General features: G+C 44.2%; 1 protein-coding gene across 2 annotated transcripts in view; it reads right to left on the reverse strand.

Annotated features, from left to right (window-relative positions):
* PIK3CB (phosphatidylinositol-4,5-bisphosphate 3-kinase catalytic subunit beta) overlaps positions 1-8000 on the reverse strand; it is a 103191-nt gene extending 95191 nt beyond the window's left edge. The window contains exon 1 of one of the 2 annotated variants that reach the window (XM_061465443.1): positions 7876-8000. The gene's annotated coding sequence lies outside the window, so the exon portion shown is untranslated. The remainder of the gene's footprint in view (positions 1-7875) is intronic. The other variant, XM_061465444.1, reaches the window with a different exon arrangement.
* Positions 8001-15409: the final 7409 nt, after the last annotated feature.

A 15409-nucleotide genomic window follows, 5' to 3' on the forward strand; every position in this document is an offset into this window, starting at 1 on the left:
GCTCTGAAAGCTTTTAGTCCAAGTCCTTAAAACTGCATGTGACAAATTAAGTACACAGTGGAAAAAAACACACTAGAGCCTGGTTTGTAGCCAAAATTCCACCTAGACACAGAGCAGGAGGAGGAGAACTGTTACAGCTCTCAAACAGCATTTTCCAAGTGTTTGTTAAGAATTATTTTCTCTCTTAATCTCAAATTTAACAGCAGGCTTGAATCAACAATGCTAGATCTGGGCTTGAGGAGTTATGTAACAGGACAACATCTCATTCTGCTGCTTGTACAGTAAGTTAGGAGTCCATAACACGTGGAGACCACCTTGCTTCTTACAGCTTTTATTAATCACCAATTGGTGTGCTGGTTCCGGATGCTAGGGTGGAATCAGGAGACCAGTTCCGGTATCTTCTTACAGCTGCTGTTAAATCAGAATTCTTCTAAAAGATTGAGTATAACAGGTCAGAGAGAGGAACAAAGAGTTTTATTCATGGAAAACCTTACTTGCCTTCAAATCAAGTCATGTCAGAGATATATGAATACATTTTTATAGCTTGTGCCTAAATTAGAAAGTTAAAATTCTCAATGTCCCTCAAACTCCTTCCCTTCTCTCTGCATTCCCTATTAATTTTTGATAATCCACCATCCCCTTCATTTTTTTCCTTCCTCTTATCCCTTCTTGACCCTTGCCTCTGCACTCTTCCCATCCTACTGCATCTTGACTTCATGCTCACTTGTAACCACATGTTGGGCTCAGAGATGTAACACACCAAGTTTTGGCACTCTGGAAATCCAGCTGTTCCCAGCTATGGAAAGACCTTCCCATCTTGCCTTCCCCAAAAAAGTATGTGAGGAAAAAGCAATAACAAAAATAGACTGCCTAAAATGATGGTGTCACCTGTCCTATGTTGCCAATTTAAAGCACAGATCAAACTACAGACTACAAACTGCAAACACAGAATATTCCACAATGGGACTGTGTTTTAGAGGTGAAGAAAATAAGAACATCTCACGTGTGCCATGTGCTTCAGTTACTATTCCAGCACCTCACCTCCCTCACAGGAAGAACTTCTGCCCAATGTCTAATCTAAATCTCCCCTCCACCACCTCATGGTGAGCTTCCCATCATCCAGCACCCCCAAGTCCTTCTCCTCAGGGCTGCTCTCAACCCAGTGTCTGCCCATCCGGTGTTTGTGCTTGGGATTGCCCCGACCTATGTGTAGAACGTTGCACTTGGCCTTGTTAAACGTCATAAGGTCCACACAGTCCCACCTTTCAAGCCTGTCCAGCTCCCTCTGGACCCCATCCTTTCTCTTCGGTGTGTCAACCACACCACACAGCTTGGTGTCATTGGCATATTGCTAAGGATGCACTGGATCCCGCTGTCCATGTCAGTGGCAAAGATGTTGATTAAAAGGTATGTCCCCACTGCTTCACTTTGCAGGTGTCTCATCTGTCTGCCAGGTCCTGTTTTGGATCAGGCTTTGGCACCACCTTCTTTATACATTTTGACCTCATCCCACTATGAAAGGTGAAGAGTCTACCAGGAGCACAGTCACTACCAGCTCCTTCAGCTTCCTCAGACACTGGCAGAGCAAGACTAACCATGCTGCAGTTCTAACAGTGCATCTCTAGGGGAAAAGACAAGCTGTGTATGTGCACACAAATGTCCATGTTCAAAACAAACAGGACCACCCTTCCAATGATCTTCCAACAAAATGAGTAAAAAGGTAGAATCTAGATCTCCTAATTAAGCTGTGTTCAAATACACTTCATAACAAGGTGAGAAATATGTCAATTTAATACTGTAAACATAACTGAGAAAAATTGTCAGAGGCAAAACTCACAAGGAAAAAGACCATTTCCTCACCCTCTGACTTTTGGAACTACACCAGGACAAGGTTACTGGGTGAGGCAGAAGTGCTAGCCACTCAACAGACTGAACTGGGGGATAAAAAAAAGAGAAGGAATAAACAGAAAAGAGTAAAAACTGCTTCTACATGAATATTCAGGGTCATGCAAACCAGACTGTGGTTCAAAACCACTTCTGCACACTTGCCAAACTAAAGTTTCCCAGTCAAGCAGGGCAGTTGTTTTCTGAGGTGTAGTAAGATACAGATAGCAACTTTTGACTTGGAAAGAAGAGACAGTAAGGGCAAGATGCAAATATCTAGCTGGATAGAAAACTGGCTACAAGGACAACCTCTAAAAGAGGTAAAGGAAGGCACAGCAGCTACTCCAATTTATGCCCATGTAACCAACCAGAACTGAAACCACTTAGGTATCTCTAAATGGTACCAACTGCTTCATCGGTAGGTATGAACAAGTTTACAGCTTCAGAAGATTGCAATCTTCCCTTGTGGGAAAGGAAAATCCTTTCTTTTAGAGGAACTCAGTTACTCAACTCTAACTAATCTTCTAAAACAGGAAATCCCTGCCAACACAGGTGGAACTATAATCTGTTGGCTGTGCAGCTGGGGTACATGAAAAGTGGGATTTCTGTGTTCCCATCTCACCCACCAAAACCAGAGCACAAATGCTATAAGTAAAACATGCAGCTGAAAAGCCTGAAACCAAGCAAGCAGGTTAAAAATTGAAAGGAGGACTATAAAAGTCATTTAGGTCATTTGTAAGAAAGATCCCTACAGTATTAACTAAGGTTTGAGCTCTCCTGAGGAAGCTCCCATTCACATTGAGAACTTAGTTATAGGGCAAAGGTAATTCATCTGAGTCCGTATTTTAGGAAACAAAGTTGAGAGGACACTTTGCTGACTTCTGACATCACCTGTATTCCTGAAGGAGCCCCGTAATGTGCACTGACGATACCAGCGTCTCTCAGTTATCTCTTTGTGCTCTGTAATTGACAATTTAAACTACACCTTACACTGTTACCTGCTGCACCACATATGAATGGCAGGATAGAAACTTCTTTGCCATTGAAATGTTACTTGCATTAAAACTCAAGCCAAGAAATAGACATTCCTTTTCAATATTTACTTGTCTGCAGCATTTTAATTGTGAAGGCACATAGAAAAGAGAGATATAAGCGATTTTTTACATTGCTACACGTTTCTATCTAATTGCAATCAAAAAGACTTAGGGATCTGTGGAGATGACGCATGCCATCACTGCCTGTAGGGTATGCCCTTCACTTGCACCGAGCATTAAGGCTGTGTTTAAGTTCGCCTTAGGACAAACAATATTTTTCATGACAGCTTTTTTCAAGCCCCACAAAACCATCTGTATGGAAAGAACAACACAAGGCAGACTGCAGCGGAACTTAAAAAACAGCAAAGTTGTGTCTACAGAGAAAACTAACACAAACAGCAGCACCAAAGCTTTGTTTAGACTGGGGAAAGTAAGGCACGATACAAAGGCTGTACGGGTGGGATACTGAAAGGTATGTTTTCATCATAAGAGTAGTGTTGTCATCATAAAACAGCTTGGGTACTTGTAAACACATGAATTGATCTTCACCCATCTGATATGCCAAGACAAGCGAGTAACTAAACTAAGAACAGATTAATCTCCTTTAACCACAGATATACCATCACCATACCCGCTCAATGAGGGAAAAGATATTTACTATTAATAAAGGTAACAGGAGGGGACACGACCCTACAGATACACACAAGTAGCTCTCTATTTAGGCTATTAGAAGGCTAACCTTTCTCACACATAGATTTCAGTCAACATAATAGATAGGTATTCACATTATTATGTTACTTTCTCATGAATTTGTCTTTTATTGCTCCAGTTTCAAAAGCCATTGAATCCCCAGGACACTTCAGTAGTCAATATAGTATGGTACCAGACAGCAAATGTATGCTTGGAAATTACCTGAATACATGCCAATGGAGGCAGTAAAATGAGTAAGATTACATAGCTGGCCTTCCCTTTCAACCTGAATACTAGTTCCAGCAAGAAACTTATATATATTCACCAAAAAAAAGTCCTTCAAAGCCATAAAAGCAATATAATGCTTATGCATATGCTGACAATACTATGTCAGAGCTGTGAGTAATACAACAGAGGAGACTGTAGATAGATCTAAAGTGCAAACTGGTCCAAAATGCATGCATCCTCTTCACCAGCATTAAGTCCCTTCTCAGTCTGACCTTCATGATTCAGGCTGCTACACTCAATATTGAAAGCAAACATATAGGAACAGCTGAAAATATGACATGGTCTAGTGTGAGGCATCCCTGACCATGGCAGCAGGGTGGAAACCAGATGATCTTAAGGTCCTTTCCAACCCCAACCATTCTATGATTCTATGGAAATAATGGTCCTCCTGGCCATATTGCTGGGGGAAAGTGTTTAACTGAAAGAGAAGACAAAAATTCTCCTGTGATTTAACAGACACGGTCTTCCCCTTAAACTGGATTGGTATGGCACAGAATTTAACGGAAGGTAACTTTGCAGTGCTGAGATAGTGTCATGATGTTTTACTTTCTACAAGATGAAATAAATGCCCTGATTTTGGTCACTGTATTAAGTAAGGGGAGGGAAAATTGTATTTTGAATTCAATAAACTACCCTAAATTCCTGCCAAATTACAAGGTTTAGGTCAGCTCTAAAAGGAATTTGTGTCAGCTCGAAGAGGGCAGCTATGTGAAAGATTAATAATAATGAAAAGCAACCTCTTTAAGAAATAGGAGTAATGCTTGTTGAATTTATCACCACCTGCAAGACTGGTTATGTTAATAATCCTTCACATCATGTCAAGCAGACTGAAAATAATTAATAGTCCACAAACAACCCTCCCACACAAGCTTCAGTGCCAATGTTGTTTTGACTGATTGTAATTAATAAAGAGTGTAATACCGAGCATTCAGGCCTTGAAATGAATTCCTTCTATCTGAGAAAATTCCACGGAGAATAATAATAAACCTACCTCTCCCAGCACTACCCTGTCAAGGACAGTTGATGAGTTCATGGATCACAGTGTCACGGGGGAATTCTGATGTCACTGTTCACAACTCTCTATTATAAAGTCCCTTCTATTCACGAAATGGAGAAGCTGATGCCATGTACACACACAGGGTTTCGCCACTGAGCTCTGCTGAGCCACCACAAAAGCTCAGGAGTCAGAGGGTGAGAACGAGGGTATTGATGCCCGCAGACCTTAGCTGACTGTGCTATTTAGGGGATGCTCATTAAACTCTGAAGGCTACCTGTCTCACCATGCAAGCCCTTTCCTCCTCTTGTCCGAAATAGCTGTGAAACAATGGTCAATTGGTAACGTGTCTCAAGCCAGCAATAAGAAATGTCTGCAAGGACACAGGACTGTGAGAGAGGATGAAGAGGAAAAGAAGGAAATGGTAAATAAAGCACAAGATGGAAATGAGGAAGGTCAGAAGGTTGTTTATTCACATTTACAATATCTCCAAAATTAAGTCACACACACCACAGAGCTGCAGGTGGCAAACTGCTCTCATTAGAAAAACCACAATGGTTGATAGACAAGGTTCATTTTATCAAGGATCCTGTTTTCAGCGCTGCTCATACTTAGATGTTGCAAAGAAAGGTTCCCAGCAACACTCTTTGACAGACTTAAACGTGATTCCTGTACGATGAGCCAGAAAAGTTTTGCTAAAATTCACCAAGTCAGAGAAGTATTACACAGGGCAGAGAATAAGAGCCACTATTCAGAACATGCATCCATAGTCATTAACTTCAGAACGTGCTCATGACATTTTTCCCTGCACTTGGTACAGCACACAGCATCCCAGCAGAACTCCTAGGTCCCAAAAAACCTTTCATATATGCCCCAAAAGCATGGAAAATAAACCTGGCTACTTACTGCTCTGTTAGCCAAGGAACCACACAACTAGTATACAAACAGTACAAAATCCACCAAGGCATGAAAGGGGCTTGTATTCCCACATACACCATGCAAGCTTTTGGAGCCAAGTGTAAAGATTTATAGAGGCCACCTACTCGGAAAAAAGTGCCACACCAGGATGATGTGGCAGGCAGTGTTTCACTCCTGGATGCTGTCGAGGCAAGAAACAGACAAGACAAACTGCATTCATTTCTCATCCCTCTATGAACACTGGATTTCAATAACTGCTGCCCAGGGCTGCTCAAATCACTCCCTTCGTGAGGTTTTTCTACTGACAATTCTGGCTTTCTCCAAGGAAAATAATACTGAAAAAAGCTTTCCACTAAAAGCAGGCACTGACTCATGGTTTATTTCTAAAACCACAAGATCTACTATTTTGTTTTCCAACAAAAACTTAGGTTTGAAGGGGTGTCTCGCTGGAGCTGTGGTTCAGTCACCCTGGATACATCTATTGATCACCCAACAGGGACATGGTGATGGAGCCCTGTCAGGAAAGGCAGTCTGCTGTGGAGTCAAAGCTGTCAATCAAAAATATCCAAAACTTCCAAAAAAATACACCACAAGTGTTGGCAAAAGTAACGTGCTTCAGAATTTCCTGCAAAATAATTCATGCAGAAATCAGCTCTGTTCCTTACTATTTCTGGGTATCCACTGCTGAACACAGAGCAAAAAACACCAGGACACAGGAGGCCCCAGCCTCCTCCCATGCCTGGGAACTGCAAGCAGTTAGGTTCCTCCTTTATTTCTTCCCCTCCTCGGGCATCTCAGATCCAGTACTTGTCCTCTCTTCTTGCCAAAAGGGACTAAGCTCACCAGGGAACATTGTGCATCGTCCTGACAACGTCAAAGATTAACTCACTGATCTCTGTGTTTAATGTACAAAAACTATGACTGGAACATCACATTCAAACATCTAATACAGATTCTCATCCGAGGGCAATGGATAGTGCCCATAGTGCCTCAGTAGTTGTCTGAGCTCTCTTACAGGATGTAATGTCTGTGAGAAGTAAACCCAAGTGCACATGTGCAATCAAGGCTCTGCTTTTATGAGCCCCCCTCCCAGCCTGTTCATGCTTTAACAGATCATTGACTCAAGTAAAGTCCCTCGTGTTACAACTGCCAGTAAAACACAATAGCCTGAAACTGAAAAGACCTCTGGTCTACCAAGAGCCCAAGACACGTAATTCTGAAACCAGCTCTTATGATGAGACACTGATTGTCTCAGTGCTCCGAGTAAGCAGCTTAATTGGAATAGGAAAACGGGGTGATTAATCACAGCTAAGGAAAACAAAACTACAGAAGACAAGCAACAATAATGCTTCACATCATTAAAAAAAGATTTGAGGTTAATGTTCAGGACAGCACACGTGGAAAACATTGACAGAAACACAAAAAGATGGAATGTTGTTTAATTGGTGAATTCTTCCCATTAACACCCTAAACGGTTTGACACATGCTGGCAGGAGGGAGTGTTGGCCTCAGACACGCTGCTAGCTACATTTCCCCACTGCCGGCAGCCGCCAGCCTTCCCTGGGGTTTTAACGTTTCCCGGCTGGAGGCCCTGTTCCCGTTGGTTTCTGGTAAATTGAGCCCCTGCAGCCCCATCTCCGCGGGCTTGGTTCCTTTTCCCCTGGTTTCTTTCTGATGCACCAGCAGCATCTGACCTTTTTCAACCTCAACCCCTCTTTCTCATCCCCTCCGAAAACAGGAAGAGACCCCAGAAGCGCCTCCGGGGAGGGGGGGATCGCCACCGAGGAGGGCTGGGAAGTCACTCAACCGGCATCCACTGCAGTGAGACAAGAGCTCTGCGCAGATGAAGAAGCCCCAGGTACCAGGGAGAGGGCAGCGGATCACGGCGGAGCCCACCCAGCCCGCAGCCGGGACCCGCAGCCGCCTGGGCTCAGCTCTGCCACCGCGGTAACCGGTGCCCTCCGGTCCTCTCCCGGCAAGGAAAGCCGCCCCGGGGCTCCCAATCCAGGAAAGGATCAGGGGAAGGTCAAAAGCGAGCTCCGCAGGAAACAAGCCCCGCTGTCCTACCCGCTGTGCTGGCGGGGACCGCGCTCCCCGGAGGCTCGCACCGACAGCGCGTCCCGTCCTGGCCCAGCCTGCCCGGCAGCCCGGCCCATCCCGGCACCGACCGGCCGCCGCCTCTTCCTCCTCCTCCTTCTGTTCCTCCTCCTCCTCGGCGGGGCCCCGGGGGGAAAGCACAATTAAACCGACAGGTTATCGCTGCGCTGGGCTGCGGCGGGGCTCCCGGCTTCCCACAAAGGATTCAGGACAGAGCCTTCTGTTTTTCCAGGCACTTTCCCGAAGCGCTGCTGCCTGCCTCGAGCGCCCCAGGCCAAGGGGGAACGCTGCCTGCAAACACAGACCTGTGTGTGCCCCAGAAGGACCAGGTTACCTGCACCCAGGCCAGCATCCAGGGTTTATAAGCATGGGCTTTTACAGCCGTGACTTTGCACTTGGTAGTGAAATACGGAGTCATACTAAATGCTATCCAGCTATCTAGAATCACGTAATGGTTTGGGTTGGAAAGGACCTTAAAGCCCACTCACTTCCAAGCCCCTGGGACTTTTAATGCTCCGTGGGGGCAATAGGTTGCAATGAACAATAACAACTCCAAACCCTCTCCTACAGCTGTGCTGGTCGCAAATAGGGGTCTGAACAGGGCAGGAAAGCCAATGTCACAGAGAAAAGGAACCCAAAGTGGCCTCCACCTGGAGCTTCCTTTTCCATGCTCCTGGGGATGCTCAGTGCCAGAGTTCTTCCTCCCATTCGTCTGGATGGGCAAAAGCCCTCCCTCTCTACCAACAGAGAACAAACTCCAGCTAGCAGTAGCTTCCTTGCCATTTCTTGCAGGGTGCTCCTTCCTTTTCCCTTGAGCAAACATGCCTTTTCCTTCTTTTCCCAATGTACTTGTGACTTCTCCTTAACAACTTAACAGAATAAATCCTGTTGGTTTCTTTCAGCACCCAAAATACAGTAGTCCTGTAAGTGGTCCTTTAAGAATCTAAATACAGGCACATATCCTAACACCTGTATAAATCAGCAGCAGACATGATGAAACTCCTATAAGCAGCTGAGAAAGAACAGGGAGGAACACTTTCAATTGGGACCTTATGAAGTGTTCCCTACCAGTCTCAGACACTGCTGGTGCTTTTGAGGTTGTATCTGCATCAGAATTGACAAGTTTTCCATGAGGTATAACTCTCCATGCCTGCCTTTTGAACAGCACTTTTGCCAGCAGCTTTTATGACATCTGTAGTTTAAACCACACTTGGAAAGGATTCTACTTCCTTTTGACACCCCAGTATGACCACTTATGCTAACGGAGCCAATATGTCACATTAAAAATCCCAGAGAACAAAGGCACTGCTGGCTCTAATTCTTTACTGTGTATCCCTAAGACAGCTCTTAAATCCAAACTTCCCATTTCCTCCCACAGAGCATGCAGAATACTTCTATTCCTCCACCCTCCATCAGCTGTCCCTGCACAGATAATGATCTCCAATAAAGGCTGTTCCCCATGCACTCAGCACAGCTGTGGCACCCAAGCATCACCTGAAAGGGCAAAACTAAGTACCAAGGTACTGCAGAAACAAGTCTGACTTGCTCAGCTCTTGCCCTTGCTGTGGAGAAATCTTTGACTGTCCACTACCATAGCTGGGTTTTTCAGCCTGCAGACAGCTTGTCTGCCTAGCCTAACTTGCACAGTCCTGACCACGACTTCGTCTCACCCTCACCTAGTTGTCACTTCTCAGCATATTTAGCATTCCTCAGCTCCTGACAATCCCTGCCTCTCCCTCACCACTTCCCAGGATCTTGATATTCTTGTCATTATCTAGTGCTGCCTCGTATCCTCGCTTTTTTGTCTCATTACACACCTTGGGGAGGGCGAGTTTCCTGGAAGAAGGCTTATAGGAAAAGATCTTGCCTCACTATCTGAGCAGGTAAGGGTGCAGGAGCTATTTACATATTTCCTGATAAGCAGTGAGAATGTCCTGATGGACCTGTAAAGTCCAGAAGCAATCGGCTTTGTGTTGTTCCATGTTTCTTGCTTGTCTGTGCTTGCCCAATTCTTACCAACTAACTGTATTACACATACTTTTACATATTCTTGTATCATCATTTGGAGGAAAAAGCAGTATTGTAGTCTTGAATTTAGCCATTAAAGAGGTTATGTTGCCAATACTTGGCATTTAAAAATAATGCAAATGACTTTTTCATATTAATTACCAGTTAATTTCTACCTTAACTACTAGGTTGCCACTACATCTTATTTCTATTTCTTATTCATGCAGCCATTAGGGCAAAATTATTTGTGATAATACTAGTTTCAATTCTTTACTGGAAAAGTGGCACATTGCTCCCAAACATCTCCCTGTCAATAGGCAATCTTTACACATTATGAATGCAGATTTCCGAGTGTTTCTTGCTCTATAGCTAGCAAGCATGAAAGTAAGACCAAGCTGTGAGATGACTGACTACTAGCGGAGAACCATTTGCTGTCAGCAATGGGCATGACCACTTCTGAAAGCAGAGTCAAAACCCTCTCTGATGAAGATCCTGCGATACTGTTTTTACTCAGGCCACATTCAAATCAGCCTCTGCTGACAGCAAACAAAACAAAGACTAAGGCAAGGCAGAGCCTCAGAAGAGGATGCAGGCAGCTGTGAGAAGAGAGCATGCTAACTGCCTCCACAGAGGCTGCCGGCTGCTTTCAGGGACCAGGTTATTGCTCTGGTGGGAACTCTCTTGCTCCTGCTAATTTCACCCTTTAATTTTTCATTAGGTACTTGACCTGTTATGACTTTCAAAGCGCATAATTCAAAGTTTCATCTTACTCACAGCACTTACGGAGCCCTAGCACTTAGTCAATACCCCTAAGACACCTGCTTTGACCTCAGTTTAGATTACAATAGAAAAACTACCAGTCTGGTCAGCTAAAGTTGTTGGTTGGTCACCAGCCAGTCCTTGACAGCCCACTCATCTTGCCTCAAGCATTCACATGGTGCAGTGCCTATTGCAAGCAGATTAAAGGAGTATCTACTAATTTCTAGTTCTTTTAATGGTTAAAAATCAAATCCTGTCAGGGACACATTTTCCTAAATTTTGAAAAGGCCTATCCAGGTGAGGTCAGGGCACAACACTGATTTACAGCACTACAGATATGCCATTTGCATAAAAACCATCCACACAGGGAGCAATCACATGGCAAGCTTCCTGCCAAAGAGCAAATGCCACCTCGACCCAGATGAGCCTGACACTAAAACAGTACCTTTAAAGGCCTAAACCATACAACTCCATCCATCCATCTGCTGCCATACCAAATCTCAGTCTAAACATTCACATGTGAAAATCCTTAACATTTTTTTTTGCACAATTGCACTTATGCATATTCTGGTAAGCTGCTGATGGAAACAGTGCAAGTTCTGAGCAGTTTTATATGTGAGACATATAGAACACATTCAGTTTAACATTGCTGACCTGTTCTTTCATCGTGTGCTCGATTCAAGTAGGGCTGGAAAGGGAACACAGAACCCCCTTAGGACAAGGGAAACAGTTTTAAACTAACATAGGGGTGATTGAGATCAGACATTAGGAAGAAGTTCTTCCCTGTGAGGGTGCTGAGGAGCTGGCACAGGGTGCAGAAAAGCTGTGGCTGCCCCATCCCTGGCAGTGTTCAAGGCCAGGTTGGATGGGGCTTGGAGCAGCCTGCTCTAGTGGAAGGTGTCCCTGCCCATGGCAGGGGGTTGGAACTGGATGAGCTTTAAGGTCCCTTCCAGCCCCACAGAGTCCTGTGATTCTATGAACTCCACAGAGCAGGGCAAGGAGGCTGAGAAAGTAGTGGAGCATCCTCTGCTGCAGGGGCAAAAGATGAAGGAATAAGTGAGGAAGAAAGAGATTCTCACATGGAGATCTTGGGGACGGGCAAGCTTGCCGAAAGTGTTTCTGGGTGCTGGCAGTGCTGAAAAGTGAATGCTCACTTGCAAAAGGGAAAGACTGACTAAGGAAGCCCCAGGAAATTACTTTAATCCCCAGCATCAGTCACTCCAGCTGCTCACATGTGGCTCCTCACAACCCGAGGCTCAGCCAAGCAGTGCTGTGAATGTGAGGACATGCTGCACTCACACTGCAGAGTGAGCCACCCGACTTACTCACCTGTGAGCTTTCCATATGCAGCATCCAGGCTGTCCCACCAGCAGCATTTTCCTGATAAAAAATAGTATTCGTACTGCCAGATGCCAGCAAGATGTTTCCCTGTGAAGAAGCAAGGATGCTTGTGGGGTTTACTTTAAGACAGTCATTGCCTGCAAGGTCATTGTAATGCTTTCTAGAGTCCCTGGGATATTTTTATACTCCTTCATTATAAGGTCTACCAAATGCTACAGAATCACAAGGACTGTAATAACAGCATTACACATTAAGGATGGCTTTAATTACATACACAATATCTATGCAAATGGCAGATAGCATCTTCTGCATGAAAGGCAGGGTTGGTTTGTTTGCTTCTTATCCTCAACAGTATGGAATCTTATTGCTTCTTATGACGCAATATTAATTTGGTTAGCCTTAACTTCATTGTTTTGGTTGGCAATTGCATTTCTTAAATACAAAAACCCCCAGTATCATCATGAAATATTTGTCATGGTGGCTCCTAAAATACCTCCATCAGGACTAGAGTCCTATTGTTCAAGAGACTGTGAGGGGGAAAAAAAAAAACCACAAGTAAAACACGGCCAAACAACCCCGTCTGCCTTATAATGTGAGGAAGCACCTCTAGAAATTAGAAATGGAGTACAAGTGCCTGTTTGACACCAAAAGCAAAGTTTTTCCTCAACCACGTATTAGTTTCAATACCTTGGCCCAAGTGTCATGCCCAACATTACACTAAATCACTAAAGCAACTTGTGCTTTATAACTTTTCTTTAGCTGTTTCAGTCAGTTTGGTTAAACCCTCAAGCACCATAGATTAAGTTCATAGTGATATTTCCATGTAAGCCACCAAGAGGTAAAGTAGCTTGACCAAGGTTGTGGCTTTACAATGGTTTACCCTTTGTAACTGTCCTAAGTAGTTGTGCTCTTGCTTGAATAACAGATCAGGCCCTTGCAGAGTCACTGTCACAGTCAAAACTCCAACATCCTGCCACTGAGTGATGGTTAAGGCACAGTACACAAGGGAATGGGGGCCTTTGAATTTTCTACAGGACACCTAATGTGCCCCCAACTAGGCTTGACCATGGTTTGAGGCAAAAAGCAAGCATTAATTCCAGATTAACACAGCCATCATGGGATACAACTGTTTGCTTGATTATGACTATTCCAGACTATCATGCATAAGGTACAATGTTACATCCATGCTGAAGAAACAGAACCAACCCCACAGAGTGCCAGGACAAAGGTTACCAACACAGCTGCAGCTTAGTCCTCCATTCTGCATATCACGGGCCACAGTCTTGATTCCTTATTTCTCCTGCATGCCTTTATCAGTGAAGTTTGATCCCAGATTCTCCCTTGCAGCTCTCGGGAAGAGATTGCTCCCAGACTCTCTCTTCCAGCTGAACAACAAGGGAAACATTCCATGTGGGCTGGGAGAACACATACCCAACAGTGAGTTACACAAGCATTTGTGAGACAGCACTGGAATGTCAGCAAACAGGATCTTTGGGTCTAGCCCCAGCTCTGGAGGCAGAGAGCAGCCAAAGTCATCCTAAACAGGAGGCACAATCATAGCAGCAGGTAGGTTTGCTTTGAAAGGTGATGTTGCAAAGCAGGTGAATCTCAGTGCTTATAGCCATAGCTCTATTCCCAGCTGTGTGCACAGCCCACCTGTTGGCAGGATATCTGCAAAATTGGTGAATGACCATTGGCTCCCTACAGGAAGGATAACTGGCTTTTAGGAGTGTACGTGCTAACAACAGTAGTGGAGCTAATCCCAGTGTGGGATTAGGCATCACGGGCTTCTGAGCAGCAGTAAACAGCATCATGAGTGCATCTTACTTCTTCCCCTACACTCGCTCTTCCCTTGTCATTCTGTGGGCTGGCAGGAGATGTGCCAAATGTGTCAGAGCCACAAGTGCATGACACTGTGAGCCTGACCTTGTGGCCCTTATGCTGACAGTCAACTCTAAGACACAGACCAACCCAAAAGGAAACGATGAAGGTCCTACCCAGACCATAAAGGACTGCAGGGCTGGCCTCAGAGTGTTTGTTTACTCTGTGGTTTTTAAGTTGGAAAAAAAACACCCTGTAATAACAACAAAGCTTTTGAATTCCCTGCTATGTATAGCAATTCTCTTAGATCTGCCTGCTGCATGTGCTTGTTGATGTCAACGCCCTGTAACTGAGTGCCACTGCCGTCTATCACACACAAGTTCTCATTATGTTGCATAACAAATCACCTTTGTTGCCCAACAGAACGGCACAGTGGATTTTGTTGTTGCCTCGCGTAAACTTTAGTCTTGCAAATTCCATTTTGCACTGACGCATTGCTGCAGCCTGACAAGTGCTTTATTTCTGTTGTTAAGCAGCGAGTTTCATGATACGCAGGCAGGCCCAGATCCTGAAAAACAAGTTTAGGAATACATAAATACACCACCATTATGTCTGCTAAACAATCGGCCACGTGGATGCCCACTGCTGCCGTAACACTGGGTTTAGAGGCTGCAGCTACACATCCTGGGAAGCAGCACCGCTGCACAGTCATTGCCAGTGGTCATCTGATGTTTTCAGTTACAAGAAAAAACAGCAGCATAAAGAAACAAAGAAAGTGGCAGAACAGCAAAGGAATTTTAAACCAACAAAGAATTCATGCTGTTGGCATTTTAATGTTATACTATTCTCTTTTAATAGGTTTATCCAACTGCAGTACATTATCTCTTGTTTTCGGTGTTTAATTACAATTTTAACCGCATCCTATTAGTTACAATGCTCATCTATTAAAGAACAAAGTGTGAAAGCGTTAACAAATCAATCTCTATGACTGCAAAATGTTAAACCTCAGCAACATCCATAAGTCTTCTTTATGGATGTTCAGCACATATTTCAGGGGAAGGAAAACATTTATTGTCAGGCTTCAAACAGGGTTTCCTTTCTTTAAAGGTTGTAATTGGCAGCTTTTTCTATTGGCACATGACCAATACTCTGTATAAGTGGAAAAACAGTGGTGATATCTACAGACCAGATTTTGCCACTTCTTATAATGCATAATGGTATCTTATTTTCATGTGTGCTAGCCATACCCTCTACTTGGAGCGATACTGGAAGCTCACTGATAGCTGCTCCCTACTTTCTCTGGACAAACTCCAGGAAGGAAGAAAACCCAGTCATTACACAAGCAAAATTCCATGACATCTGAGAACTGGCCTGTTGGGATAACCTTAAATAAGGCTAACAAAATCTGCATGCTAGTTAGTTTAAAGACACACATATTTTGATGTCCTCTCCTATTCCTTTGAGAAACATCCATTTCAATCTCCAACATAGTCACCTCAGACACTCCCCAAATCATTCAGCAATAGATGAACCTGCTTTTTCAATCGGTGTTCCTATTTGTCTTAATGATTATCAT

Source organism: Pezoporus flaviventris, unplaced genomic scaffold, assembly GCF_033815535.1.
Source record: "Pezoporus flaviventris isolate CSIRO_AGI_PZ_B2104156 unplaced genomic scaffold, CSIRO_AGI_Pfla_v1 ptg000040l, whole genome shotgun sequence".
Classification (NCBI taxonomy): domain Eukaryota; kingdom Metazoa; phylum Chordata; class Aves; order Psittaciformes; family Psittacidae; genus Pezoporus; species Pezoporus flaviventris.